Raw genomic sequence first — 14,540 nt, 5'->3', positions numbered from 1 at the left:
GATGTATTTAATGTATTTTAAACTGGTACTTGCCAAAGGCAGCACAGAAATGCATATGGTTCAAATTCTGCATGGTTGGTTATCTTTGTATCCTAAATATTTATAAACATTTCAAAGGAATGTTTGAAGTTCAAAGTTTGAACTTAAGAAGGGTTGCCCACAACATTTTTCCATAAAGCTTTTATATTGTTGAATGTTGTAGTGCTGACTGTTGTGAGAGCACAATGTCACTCAAGATTATGCAATTTTTTAGAAACTGTCAAAGTTCCAGACAAACCAAGTCACTGCTCAGTGCTGCTGGACTGCTGCAGGTTGAGGAGTCTTTAAAGCCCAGGTCAAATGTGCAGCTTAAGTAAAGGAAAGTGGCTTTACTTGTGCTTGGAGAGACCCAATATCAGCTTGCTAGCAGGAGGCTGGGCTGTGATCTGAGACTGCTAATGCAATTCCACTAGTTCCACTGAAAAGACACTTGAGAGGCAAATGAAGTGATACTCAGATATGTAAATGAAATTGAGATTAGTTGTAAATGAGACTTTACATATCATGGGAGATCAGAGGCTAAATATGTGGCCTGGGTGATGGACTCAGGTATTTGGCTACCTGCTTTCTAAGAAACAATCCTGGTGCATGCACTCAGCATCCAATTATTTATGCCTAAATATATGAAATTTGATTGTCCTTGAGTACCTGATTTGTGCCTAGCGCAAAACCAGGACTGACAGGGTACAGGGAAAGGGAAAACATTGAAATGGGAAGGGAAAGTTGATGGAGCTGTTAAGCCATTAGGCTCCTGGGTTCTTACAATCTTCCTGAGAGCTTTTTAGGATTTGTGAGTTACAAAGATTGAGTCAATTTAAGGTCTTTATAAAGTTTCCTGAAAGTCCAATAAATCCTTTCATAGTACAGCTATTCTATCTTTAGGGCCAGTGATATACTTCTTCCCACTCTTCCTTGCAGATGTATGAAACACTGAGGTGAACAGCATATTTTGTAAAAGGCTGTCAATCCTACATCTTTCAAATATCTTGACTGGATTTTTGGTTGAGCCTGTGTAGAGTATTTTTTTTTTAATTACTGCTCAAAAAGATGTACAACCTGATAGAAAATGTGTGGAGAAGGGAAAAAAGTATCCCTATTTTGATTCTTTTTCTCTGTCCACAGACCACTGTTAAAAATATTAAATTAATGCAGTACAGACTTTTTACTGCCTGAAAAGAAGTCAGCTATGAATTCACTTCAGTAAAGTTTTAATGATGAATTGAACGATTGGAAAGACAAATATTTAAAATCAGAAAACTGTGCATGCATTACTTAAATGTGAAAACTGCTTACTTTGATGTGCAAGTTACTAGCACCTGGAACTTTAGCACCATTTTTTAAAAATAAGATATATTAATAAAATTGCTAAATATCTTTAAAATCCAATCATATGCTTAGAAATTGAATATGCGTGTAGAATTTTCTGCTAATAATTTAGGGTTGTTAATGCATAATACAGGGTTGTTGTTGTTCAGAGAAGTTTTTAATGTGTCTTGCCTGCATGAAGAGAGGAGCACTTTTCCCACTTAGCCTTCTGAAATTAATTTCACATTTCTAAAACAAACTGATGTGCTTTTTATTCCTGGAGCATAAACAGACACTAAAAATTCAGCAATGTCTTTTCTAGCAAGGCAGGAGCATATTACTCAGAACAAGAGTTTAAAACCTTCAACCTATTGCTTTCAACCTGCAACTTAACAGCTCTCTTTTGGTGCAAGACCAGGATATTTGATTCCCTCCTAGTGACCTAGGAGTAGAAAGGTTGGCCCTGCTTCCTTTGTATGATTTCAGATCTGTGTCAGACTTCAAATCAAGCTTCACAGCCAGAACAGCCAAAAAGGCTTTTCATCACAACACTGCAGGGAAAAAGAGTGCTCCAATGAGATCAAAACTTTAAAAGGTCTCCCTGTGTGGTCTGGGCACAGTAGCCAAGCAATCCTGGCCAGATCTCCAGAATCACAGTCCATTATTCTCAGCAAATGATTTCCTGCTGACAAGATGCCCCTTTGCTTCTCTGTGTGTTGTAAACAATTGCTAGTTAATATAGAGATTAATTACTGCCTCTTTATTTTTGGGCACCCATGGGCATAAAAGACCAACGGCATACTTGCAGAAGATACTCTCATTAGTGTCACCTTAGTATTATTGATCATTCTGACATCAGTCTTCTGTAACCTTTGATCCCACGTGCCTGGGGTATTTCAGGTTGATAAACCTCAATCAAAAGCACCCCCAGCACACGATCTTGTTTTTCCAGATTAGATTTTTAAAAACTTGTAAGTTTTTAAAAAAAACTTCATCCTCCCTAGCTTTTTGCAATACTGTGTCCCGAGACCCTTGCTTGACTTCCACAAATGCAACAGATTCACATATTCATACATAACCTGAGCACTGCTAACGATGACTAAGTATTGGAAATAATTAAAAATTTCTCATGCAGTACTGGAATCATTACCTTTTATTTCCATGGAAACTTTTTGATGAATAGTAATCAAGATTGGCTGGCTGACAGAGATAGCAAGCAGTCTCTTACTGCAATACATCAGCAGTCTTACTCATGACACTTCCATGCATTATTTAAGTATTTACAGTAGAATTACTTTGCAAAACTATAATCTGAGGCTGATGAGTATAGCAAGTTTGGGTGGCTGTAGACCACAACTTTTTTCCAAAGTTAACCATGCTAAGTTTACAATTCACCTGGTTCCTTTTTGGTTATTCAACATGGACTTAGTTTTAAAAAGAAGAAATAACAAAACCAAGTAGTCCAGTGGCCAGTCCCTGTTTCTTTGCAGAAAGATAGAATGATCTGCAAGGAAAAAGAAATTGTTGCCTCATAAAAATGGTAGGTCCATTACATGAACCACACATGTTCCCTGGTTTACGTATTCTGTGAAAACTCAGCAGCTGGTATTGGCGCTATGGCTACAGAGGGACTCTAATTTTCATTTCTCTGCAAAATTTTAAATCCAAAACTTGGACATATGTCCTATAATTTACATTAGACTTTTCTATTATGTTTATTGTAGGGATGTGGTCCTCCCCCTCTACTCAGTCCTGATGAGGCACATCTGAGTGCTGTTCTGAATGTCTGGTTCTGGACTCCTCAGGACAAGAGAGACATGGAGCTCCTGGAGCAGGTACAGGGGAGGGTGACAAAGATGATGAAGGGGCTGGAGAATTTTTTTTATGAGTACAGGCTGAGGGAGCTGTTAAGCCTGAAGAAGAGGTGACCCAGAGGGGACCTTACTGATGCTTATGAGAAATGTAATATAAAAATGTAAATGCATATTGCTGATAATGCCTAAGTTTTATGGCCTTGTAAACAGTAATTAAAAAGTCAAGCGAACTACCTATTGGACTTTCTTTCGACTGATAAAAATTTTACCATATAGAAAAGGTTCTTCTCCTGACACTTTGCAAGGACTGGATTTAGGGTTACTCTGCCCTGGACATGTGCTGTTGCACCTGGAGAGTGTCAACATCCCATCCTCAGGCTGTGTGAGACTCTCAGCAGGAGCAAAGCTCTGCTGTAGGGACTGCTCCTTTCTTCATCAGCATCTGACTTAATGAACAGCAGGCAGGGTTTTATGGAATTTGTAAGGAAAAACATTTGTAAGGAAAAAACATTTTGAACATGCATCTAAATCACAGGCTGGGTCATTTTCACTCTGGTTTCCTTAAAACTTTGAATCTCTGGATGAACCCATTGTGCTTTTGATCTGCTCCTCTGCCTCCCCAGTGCAATGCCTCTGCTTCCTCAGAAGCAGATCCCTGGCTGTACACAACTACACAAAATGTGACAACATGAACCAGCTGGAGAATTCCCCAGCAGTGAACTCTGCCTCAAACACCTCCTTCCTGCTGCATAGCTTTAGGGGAGTCATGATGCCCCAGGGTAGCTATGCAAGCATACAGAAGGGTTCTAGTTGTGGAACTAATTAACAATTATATATATGTGTGTATTTCCTTTTTACAACCACTGCCATTTGGATGACTGCCTGTTTGTGTATTGTATCTTTGCAGTAAGGAGGAAAAAGAATTAAGGAAGGGAAAGAAGAATGAGGGGCTTGAGGGTCCTTTGTACTGAATATTGCACTACTAGTAAAGTAACATCACTAAGTAGTGGGTTCTCTAGCAGTCCTCCTCCACTGTAGTAGAGACTACACTGTTTGTAAGTTCTTAATTAATTTCTTAGTGTTTTTTAACTTGTAAATTCTTATTGCTGATTTTGAATTCAAAGTATACCTATAGTCAGAATACTGGGTATTGTGCTATTATTTAATCCTTTTTTTCTACATAGAGTTTATCTGCTTGAAACATGTTCTTATCTTTTTCTAGATGCAAAATCAATATAAGTATGGTAAATCAATATAGGTATGTCAAATGCCTTTGTCTTGGGCATAATAGAGCTGACTGAAGGATTACAGCCCCGTTCCAAAGCAGTCTTGGGGATTTTAAAATTAACTTTCCTTTTTTTCCCCTTCAATTTTTAAACTAAAATTACTTTTGAAGTTTTAGAGGAAAAAAATTACTTTAAAGGTGAGTTTGTATGCTTTCCTAATAGTAATGAAAAAACAAAACAAATCAGAAAATAAGTCAGCTGGCAGTTGATCTCCTTTTGCAATATGTAACTAATCGTAAGCACTTCTTCTCAGGTCATAGACTGAATTCCATCCAATATATTGTACAACTCAAAGGTCCGTAAGGACTCAAGTAGATTTCACTTGTAAACCTTTTCTATAATGTGATATATTGTTCCTCCAATTAATTTTCTCATGAAATAATCAAGGGAGACTCTAATGATTTTCAGTGTTGATACGTGATTCAGTAAAACTGTGAACTGTTTTCAAAAGATACAAGTTAAAAAAAAAAAATGAAACAACCTGGCTGGGAGGCATATTGTGCTATCATTTAATTAAGAAAATATTTTAACTTTTTCCTTTCAACCATTTCACTTTCATTTGATGATTTTTTTTCTTTGAATTATTTTATTTTCAAATATGACAAGTGGTCCTCTTGACGACCAAAGTATTCTGACTTTTTAAAAATCTTTTTACAGATCTTCAAATAGATTTTGAATGAGGGAGAAAATTGTAGCTGTATCCTGTCACCTCTCACCTGAGCCATTCTGTCCCTCAGAAACTGTGATTTTCTGAATGAATTTTTAAGTGACTTATTTGCAGTGGCTGCACAGTGACAGCAATACTGAACAGAAGAAAAGAGCCTCCATTGAGCTTCTCCTTGCCTTCTCACCTCTGCAAAGCAGAGACACTTCACAAGTAAAATCCATCAGCATATTTTATAGCAGGAAGTGAAGGACACAAGCCTTGTATGTTTAATATTAGAGAAGAAAAGAGGCTCTCTGATTTCTACCTCAGTCTTTATATGTGAGCCATTAAGTGCTGTACATTTTTTAATCCCCTGAGAATTCGTCAATCTGAAGCTGTAGAATGCAGAAAGGAAATTTGGATTGCTTTTTAAAGATTATGTTCTTAATGCTTAACTGGAAGAGCAAAGTATAAGGAGACATATCTAAACACCTTACAGAACCACAGAATCATAGAATCAATTGGGTTGGAAGGAATTTTAAAGACTGTCTGGTTTCAACCTCCCTACCACAGGCAGGGACACCTTTCCCTAGACTAGGTTGCTCAAAGCCCCTCCAAGCCCAACCTGGCCTTGAACACTTCCAGGGATGGGAAATCCACAATGACTCTGGAGAACCTCTTCCAGTATCTCGCCACACTAACAGTCAAGAATTTCTTCCCAATAGCTAACCTAAATCTACCCTCTTTCAGTTTGAAGCCATCACTTGTTGTAGGATGTTTTGTCTGTTCTGAATGGAAAAGTATGGGCAGTGCTGTGTCTACAGGAAGTCTTAAGGGCATTTTTAAAAAATACTTTGTGGGGGCTGTATGTATGTAATGTTATTATATATTGATTTTAGATAAAGATCAAGGTATAATGACTCACAATTTTACAGCCTGCCATAAGCAGAAAAAAAGCTTGATGTTCTTGAAATAGTTGTGTTGTGGAGGATATACTGTATGGTTCTAATCCAGCTGAGTGATGATCAAGGAAGTAAAAACCTGTTATTATCCAACACATAGGACTTCCTTGATAGCCAGAGGCAGAAATCATAATTCACAAAATTTGCTACGGGACAATTTAATTTCTGGAATCTAAAGAGGCACTATCAATATGAATAGCCAAATATATATATTTTAATCCAAATTCTTTGAACATTTTCCTATGACCAGCAATAAGATCTGTTGTACTTATTCCTAAACCAGTTAAACCTGCTCCTGAGTCTGATACTTCATGACCATGTATCTTTTGTAGTCCCTTACTGTGACTGTTGGCTGTGAATGCCAAACTTCCTGTTTATTAGGTGGGCCTAAGGAACTTTTAAATAAGAAGCACCATTTCTTTTAGTCTTTGCTCAATTGAAGGTTTTCCCCTTCTCTTGAACTTTACTTTCTGTTGACCAAGACTAAGAAAAGACATGGAGTTTTTGGTTGCAAGCCTATACCTTGCTAGCTCTAAAGCTGTACCAAGCACTCAGTGTCTCTGGGACAAGTTTTGTTTTGCATATATAATTTCTGTGAATTTCCTGAATCCAAAGTGTATATGGCTTTGAAAAGCAGCTGCTTCTTGTTCCAGTAATTCTCTCTCAAAGTGCAAATAGATTTTGGAGTTATATTCTCCAGATCATCTCAAATACTGTTTTGTTTCTCCTTGCTGCTGTGGCGGAGCAGACAATGATAATTTGTAAAAGAGTTACAGAATATCTCGATTTCAGGCTATAGGATTTTTCTGTTCTCCTGAATGAACTTGCCAAAGGTGGATAGGCCCCTTTACCTGAGGGAGCCTATGGCACTAACGCTTTGAATTAAGCAGACTTCCATCAAGGATTAGTTCAGTCCTGCTGAACACTTTCCTTCCCTGTGTGAATGTGCCTGTGTGAGAGAATATTTACTTATAATTATGCTTGTATCTGTAATAAAAACACTTGTTTAAATGAGAGGAAGGGGAATGAGTGGCAGTAGGTGCTCAGCCCATGGGGTGGGTGAGCAAAGGCGAGCAGCTCAGCAGCCCCGCTGAGCCAACGTGTGCTGCCAGGCAGCGCTGCCTGCGGCTGCTCGCTGGGAGCCACTGATCCATTGGATGAACAAGGCTTGAATCAAAGACCAGGAGACAAGCCATGCCCTTTCCCTTTCCACTCCTTTGCTATCCATTAACCCACACACACTTTCCTCTAACAAAAATGCAGACGTACACACACACAGCCATCTGTCCTTCTTGCCAGGTTTCATTTTCAAGATGACTGATGAGGGGAAAAAAACCTCTTCTGAGATCTTCACTGATAACATATCAGATAAGACACAAAAATAAGCTCACTGTATGTATTTCAGGATTTACTTTTCCTGAAATAGGTGGTTTTTTCTGTTATAAAACACACTAATAAGAAATAGGCAGGTACCTCTTTAGTTGCAATTCTAACTACAAGTGACTTTTAGTGCAAGAACATTATGGAACTTGAAGTAGAAAATGCTGCTTCGAAGGAAGATAATGCTGATGGATTATGGCATAACAGAGCTATGTAACACTTTGAACACAGGTCTAAGTGAGCTTAGGCCTATATATTGGCCTCTATTTGCTCAATGATAAAGAACATGTACTGCTCATACTTAATGTACTTTTCAGCCATGCATCTGAAAGTGTTAAAAAAAGGAAACCATTGTTTAAATGATCCTAATGGTATCTCTCTTTAGATTTTGAACTGCATGGCACTGCTGGTGAGGAATATTAACTTTTGTGTTGTGCACAAGAAAGAATTTCTAAATCCAATGCAGTTCCCTGTTACCTCAAATTTTCGGGGGTGTTTGAACCTGGAAGTGCCTTTTAAAATAAATTTTAAATGTTAATGGATTTTTTCTGATCAATATTATCAGAACTATGAGAAATACATCACTAACACTAAAGACAGGATTGAGGATAAAGAATTTGGTTTTGCTATAATCATGACAATTGGAGTGGACTGTGCTACAGGGATGGCATTTATACCTGTTTCAAAAAAATACAATGAGGTGGTTTTTTGAAAATTTTGCTCATAGGACAGAAATTTATCATCTAAGGGCAAGATAACGTTGCACTGACTGCTTACATTGTAATGTGGTGAAGGAGAGCAAGGAAAATTAGTACAGATGAGCTATTGTTTAATGATTACTTAGAATATGCTATGCTGGTTTTTGTTGCTTGGATTTCACATGACACAAATCTGGTGAAGGTCAGGTTTCAGGGTCAGAGGCAATAAGTTTTCTCCAGAGAGTTTTGTCACATTCAGGCTGTGACTCAAAGCCAGACTGCTCTTTACACAGACCTGAGGTAGAAATCCCAGGCTGAAACTGTGAGCATGTGAAAGGGATTTGCATCTGTGCTTCTGCTCTGCAATGATCAACCTTTCCTGGAGAAAAAGGGGGAAGAAACCTTAAGTTATCAGCAGAAATTCAAGTGCTGTGTAACATATGGTTCTGTGGGAGCCAGTCCCTTAGTAACAATCCACATTTCAAAATTGATATTTGCTTCTGGCAAAAAGTTCAAAAACTACACTCTGGTGTCTCTAGGTTACTGTAACACTGGCTTTGGCCATGATTTTCAAGGGTTTTGAAGGACTTTTTAAGCTGTATCAGGATCCCAAAAAAGGGGGGAAAATATTTCATAACCTTCAAAATTGCCAATTCTTTACAATCCAAGATTTCCTTCAGCTTGGAAGAGTGTGATCATAGGGAAGGTGCTATTTTGAGGTTTCTCAAGGATTCTCTGACTAGAGAGAGGGATCTTTGCCTTCCATGTTGAAGTGCTTTGAAGTATTTGAATGACAATAACAGGAAATTACTGTTTTGGCAAACATCTACACTTCTTAGAAAATTTGAATCAGTGACTGAATTGACAGCAGGATATATCTTAAGAGAAATGGAAGTTATATTTCACTTGCTTAATTATACTGCTTATCTTCCTTGAAACATTTCACAGCAATGTATAATATGCAATGCCCAGTAGAAAGGAAACTTGATCCAGGGACTAATAATTGTATCCACTTTAAACAAATGTTAAATATACTGTAATATGCCACATTCAGGAAACACTTGCTCAGTGTGCCAAATCCCAGCACAGACTACTCCTAATTTTCTGGCACAGCCTTGGAAACACTGCAAACGATCTGTCTTCTCATATTGCCTACATCACTAAGAACAGAGAGGCAATTGTACCTTGCTCTAGCAGCAGTGCTGGGGAGGAACAAGTCACTTCATGCTGTTTTCTGAAGTTGTACTGGGGTAGCAGGATGTATTTTCATTTTTAAAATACTCTTATTTAAGCATTATTTGGATGGCGAATTGGCTTAATGCAATGGCCATTAATGAGTTCCAGCGCACGTAAGTCATACTTGCATGGAAAAAAAGAACATGAAACCCAATAGTTCTCTAGCTGTGAGTGCTGAAAAGGGATTGATTCCTTTGTCCAGTGGCCTTTTGGCCTCTTATTTTTTTCCTCCTGGAGAACACTTGTTGACTGGGGCAGCTGTGCTGGAGAAGCCTGTGTGCAATAGCCTGGGAGGGAAGGAGCACCCTCCTCCTCTCTGAGGTTCAGCCTGCGGTTAGTTGATGAGCCTGAACAAATCACCTTACCTACTGCAGCCCCACAACTTCACCGTACAAATTAGAGGCAATAATGCTTTTCTACACTGACTGGGGAAAAAAATCCATATTTCATTACCAAAGAGCGCTTAAGGGCTTAGTTCATGCAGTTAGGGAGGCACGTCTGCATGCAGTGGAGGGTATTCTCCTGTCTGTATCCATCCATGGCTGCTTCTCTGCCTCTCTTTTCCCCCAGAACTGACTATTCTACAACAGTTTCTGCAGACTATTCTTCAACGGTTTAGACTGAGAAAAATTTTGTAACAACTTTATGGTTCAGAGCAAGGTGCATCCTTGTACCTGTCTCAGAGAAGAGAGGCAGTCCTTTATGTCACTAATGTCTTTTTTAATATACCTACAAATTATGCTAGGTTTTACGGTTTTGCTTCATCCTTGTACTTCAGAAGTGAGTTTGAAATGCTTTTTCTCCTTTGAGAAAAATGTAAGCTCATTTCACTAGATGGCCATGTATATTACTGACAGGTGCCAAAAGTGCAATTCACCTGCCAAATACTCTCCTATGTATCTCTAGTGAAGAATTGTTATCTTCTCTATCTTGCATCCTTTTGTCCAGTGCACTGGGACAAAGACAACCATAGATTTAGCGTGTAAAGCCTTGGTTTTCCACCTCTGGGATAATGGCTCACATCCAACTTGACCCTCTTAAGTGCAGCCACTGAAACAGATGGAGATGAGGCTTGGGTCGGCATAAATCTGACCGGTTATGAGGATGGTTTGTAGCAATTTGGACTCACTAGACAGAGAAGGCGAAATATACTTGAGTAATGGGAATCACATTGAGCACGTCCTTCTGAGGAACACCAGTACATACACAGGGAAGGAAAAGGAATAAAAAAGGTTTTCAGAAAACTACTAATTGGGCTGGCATGTTTTCAGAGGAACGTGGAGCAGTGAGCAAGTAACATTGCCTCCTGTTCTGCACTGTAGCATCTGAAGTCAAAGAGGATTGTGCTGAGCCTATGTAATCTTCTCTGTATGATACTTCTGATCATCACAGGGTGGACTTATGATTATTTTAACTTAAAGGTGCTTAAAAAAGAGAAAAAGAAATTCAGAACTCAGATGTAAGGAGCAAAAAGGAGATCTTTGATATACTTGGGACTCTGGAAACAGCTGTTGGGCTTCACCTGGAAAATTTGTATGGAGTGTTCAAAGCTTGAACACTGTGGCTTTGATAACAGGGTTCTCCTTGGATATGTAGAATTATTACTATTTACTCCACATCTTATCTACAACTTCCTTATGACATTTCATGGGCTTTAGGCAAAAGTAAAGTTGTCCAATCTGAGTAGTTCAGGGTTTTTTCCTAGGATTTTTGTATAGGCCCAGTAGAAACACTTCTGCAAGATTTTAAAACTGCAGGCTCATGTTCTGTGATCTTTAAGACGTGCAGCTGAGCTTATAAAGAGAGGGGGGTATTTTTTTATTTAAATACCTTCAAATTCTTACTGCCTGCCTCAGGCAGCATTTTAGCTTTTGTTTGGGGGCAGGGGAGAGGTCTGCTGGTTTGTTTGTTGGTTTTTTTGCCACAGATATGGTGGTTGGTTTTATTTTCCACCCCATCATCCTGAATTACTGCAACTAACACACTTAAGTTTCAACTCTGTAGCCTTTAATTGGTGGTGTTAGCAATTCTCTTTTTTTTTTTTTTCTTTGTTTTTTTTTTATTTGATCCCACATCTGCACTTTTCTCTTAATCTTAAAATTGTGTTTTAAATGCTGGCATAATTAGATCAGCAGCTACCAGGTGAGGAAAGTTGAAACAGCCATTTAATCAAGCTGAAAAAAAACTGGTTTGAGGCTGTTAGGGGATATGCTCTTTTTTCCTTTTCCTTTTTATTCCTCAGGTATTTTTCAGAGGCACCTTAATTCTCACTAATTGTGAACAGACATATTTCTTGTCTTGCTGTTTTATATAACAACATCTATAGGCCCACTTTGAGAAATTTATAAGCACTATCCCAAAGAGCACTAGTTGTATCATTCAAATTAATAATCTACAATTTGAAGTCTTTAAGATAGGTTTGGTTTGCCCTTGTATGAGCAAGGAAGCAAAGTTTTCTGAAAGTCATTCTTAGTTAAAAGTAAACAAACAAACAAATGAACACACTGTGGGCAATCTGGTGCAATTAATGTGAGAGCTGTCAGGGGGGTATATTATAATAAGATGAACTGGCAATGCTATTCAAAGGCTGAAACAAAAGTTTGTACTCCAAGGAGAGAATTATATTTATGCTGATTATAACTTGTTCTTCAATGACAGGCTTCTTTTATGAGAGATAAATTTATTTTGGGTTTTTTTGGGGTAGTTGAAGGAAAAAAACTGTTCCTTTCCTTGAAGGAACTGGCTTAGAACTTTAAATTACAGTGGCTGAAACATCAGGGAAAAATAGAAAGCTCACAACAAACACCCAACAGCTGCTTCCGCTGTATATTTAATATGTACAGCTCTATTAGATTGGTTTATTAATCCATCTGCAGGTATCCTGCAACAGGGGCCAGATGGCTCAGGAGATGAATAACAGCGTAAAAAGGTTTGCAAGTAGCAATCTACTGCAGGTCAGAAAGAGCCACATGATGTTGCCTTCAGGTGTCTGTCAGGGATGACTCCAGGGGGATGCTCTTGCTCCTGTGCCTTGTCCTGTACCACCAGAACTGCTCCAAGGATTCTCCCAAATGAAAAGAAAAACAAAACACTAGAAATGGTGACAGGCAGTCAGGCAAGCGCTGCCTAGATGTCAGTGATGATGCTCCCTGGTAGGATGCTGCAGGATGTTTTATTTTGGGATAAAGCCCAGCAGGTGACTCCATAGGTGACAGTGGATCCGTGCTCACAGCTGTCTCCTGGGCTCTGAAACGTGCACACAGCAGGCTTCCAAAAAATGGCATCGAGGTCTGTGCTGGAAAACTGCCAAGGGATTGCATATTTTGTAGACACTGTAATACACAGATTTGTGCACACAGTAATATAATAGACTCCATTTTTAAACTTGCATGATCGAGTCTGGTCTTGAATTTTAAATCGAAATGCATTCTTTTAGTGGGGTTTTCTGAAAACCTAGGCAACAAAATATCAGGGAAAAAATGAGTGCCAGGCTTTGTACTTGCTTGTCTGCATTTAACTTCTAAAAGTTTAGAAGTGTTTTGTTGTTCTGAATTTATAATTATGGAAACTGGTATTATTAGGTAACATCAGGCAAAAAAATGAAAGACATGCTACCATGGTATTAATAAAGCTGATATAAAATGAGTTATACAGATGCAATATAAACATGATCCTGCTTTCTCTATTTGATGGGACAATAAAGAATCATGGTAAGATTCACCATATGACCAAACCTGCAAAAACTCAGTTTCATAGTCAGAGCATGCTGCAGGTGTATTTCTCCAGACACCCTACCTATGCGTGGATATTACCACAGCACTCAGAGTAGTATGACATAGTCCTAATACAATATATGACTTGTATCAGATCCCTTGTGTCAGCTCTGGTTTCAGACATCAAAAGTAAAATGAATTGGTCCTGCCTCTCGGGCCCAAGGAAGGCAATGCTTTGCCTTTAATCCTTGGAACTGCTTTTGGAGTTAAGGGAGAGATACTACCTGAATTGTAGGCTTGCACTTGTAGTCCTGTTGTGATGTTAGCAAGGCCAGGTGTACCACATAGCTCAGAGGACAAATGATGCATATGTGAGTAAAGAGGATCAACTGCAGCATGAAAACAGACTGCAAATGACTTTGTACCCAGATGGAGCAAGATGCTGCCTGACACTGCCCCATTTTAAGTCTGGGGGTGTGCTTAGAATAGATGTTGAGGGTGGTCTAGGGAGGTATCTGTGACACCAAGATAAGTGGTTCTCTCACAGCTTTGTCTCTTGTAATATTCTAAGTGTATTTGTACCTTGCAGGACACTTTGTAATAAGTCACTCTGATGACTGTTAAGAACTGATGCCTTGAGTAGGCTGACCTAGAACAGAGGCAAGACGGAGTAAAAGAATAAAGTAGGTGTTCATTAAAAGGCCTCAATGGATACACCTTGGGCAGCACAAGAGCCCAGCCAGGGCTACACCCAAGATGAACCCAACATGGTCACAAAATGGATGACCAATCACAAGGTCTCACACTTTTATAAGTTTTTGTCTATTTGCATATTGGGGTTAATTGTCCAATTACAGCTTTAGCCTATGAAGTCCCATCCTTCTTGTTTTTCTCTTTTCAGTCCACCGTTGTTTACGCTCTTGGGCCTGAAACTTCGATCATTAGTCCTTGGTCCCCAGCTAGAAATGGAATTGTTCTGTCTACCTACTCTGGGAAGAGAGCTTAATATCCTCTAAATGAAGCTCATAAGTACACACTAAAGCAGCACAGAACCTGAAAAATATAAAAGCTAAAACTTAAGGCATGAGTACAACCATGTCCTGTTGCTGTAATTCAAATAATTCCTTGGTTTCCTTGCATTTCAGGGCATCTGTTGAAACTTAAATTCTTCATCCCCGAATACTAACAGATATGGCTGCCAAAATAAACACGGAGTGGCTTAAAATTAATTGTTATTTTGGGATTCATTTAATGCTGGTTCTTTATGTGTTTTTTTAAATTTACTATTTGTTTGCTAGGCTCTTTGTCAGGCTTTGTTGTTGCTAGTGTGGTAGATTATAACAAAGTTAGAAAATTCTAAGACTTCAAAGAGAAACAGGGGAAGGGCTGGATTCAGAGCCACAGCTGCGTGTGTGTAATTCTTGAAAATGATTCTGTAGAAGCTCACTATCCTTGTGCTCA

The 14,540-nt window shown here is 38.8% G+C and overlaps 1 long non-coding RNA gene across 1 annotated transcript in view; it reads left to right on the top strand.

The window, feature by feature from the left end:
* Nucleotides 1-14,308, top strand: part of LOC134419001 (uncharacterized) — a 65,664-nt gene extending 51,356 nt beyond the window's left edge. The window contains exons 3-4 of the long non-coding RNA XR_010027926.1: nucleotides 3,069-3,179; nucleotides 13,981-14,308. This is a non-coding gene — a long non-coding RNA (uncharacterized LOC134419001). The remainder of the gene's footprint in view (nucleotides 1-3,068; nucleotides 3,180-13,980) is intronic.
* The last annotated feature ends 232 nt before the right edge of the window (nucleotides 14,309-14,540 follow it).

The sequence above is a fragment of the Melospiza melodia genome, chromosome 5 (assembly GCF_035770615.1).
Source record: "Melospiza melodia melodia isolate bMelMel2 chromosome 5, bMelMel2.pri, whole genome shotgun sequence".
Lineage (NCBI taxonomy): Eukaryota > Metazoa > Chordata > Aves > Passeriformes > Passerellidae > Melospiza > Melospiza melodia.
The sequence above is the reverse complement of the archived record's forward strand: the minus strand, read 5'-3'. Positions and strand labels throughout refer to the sequence as shown.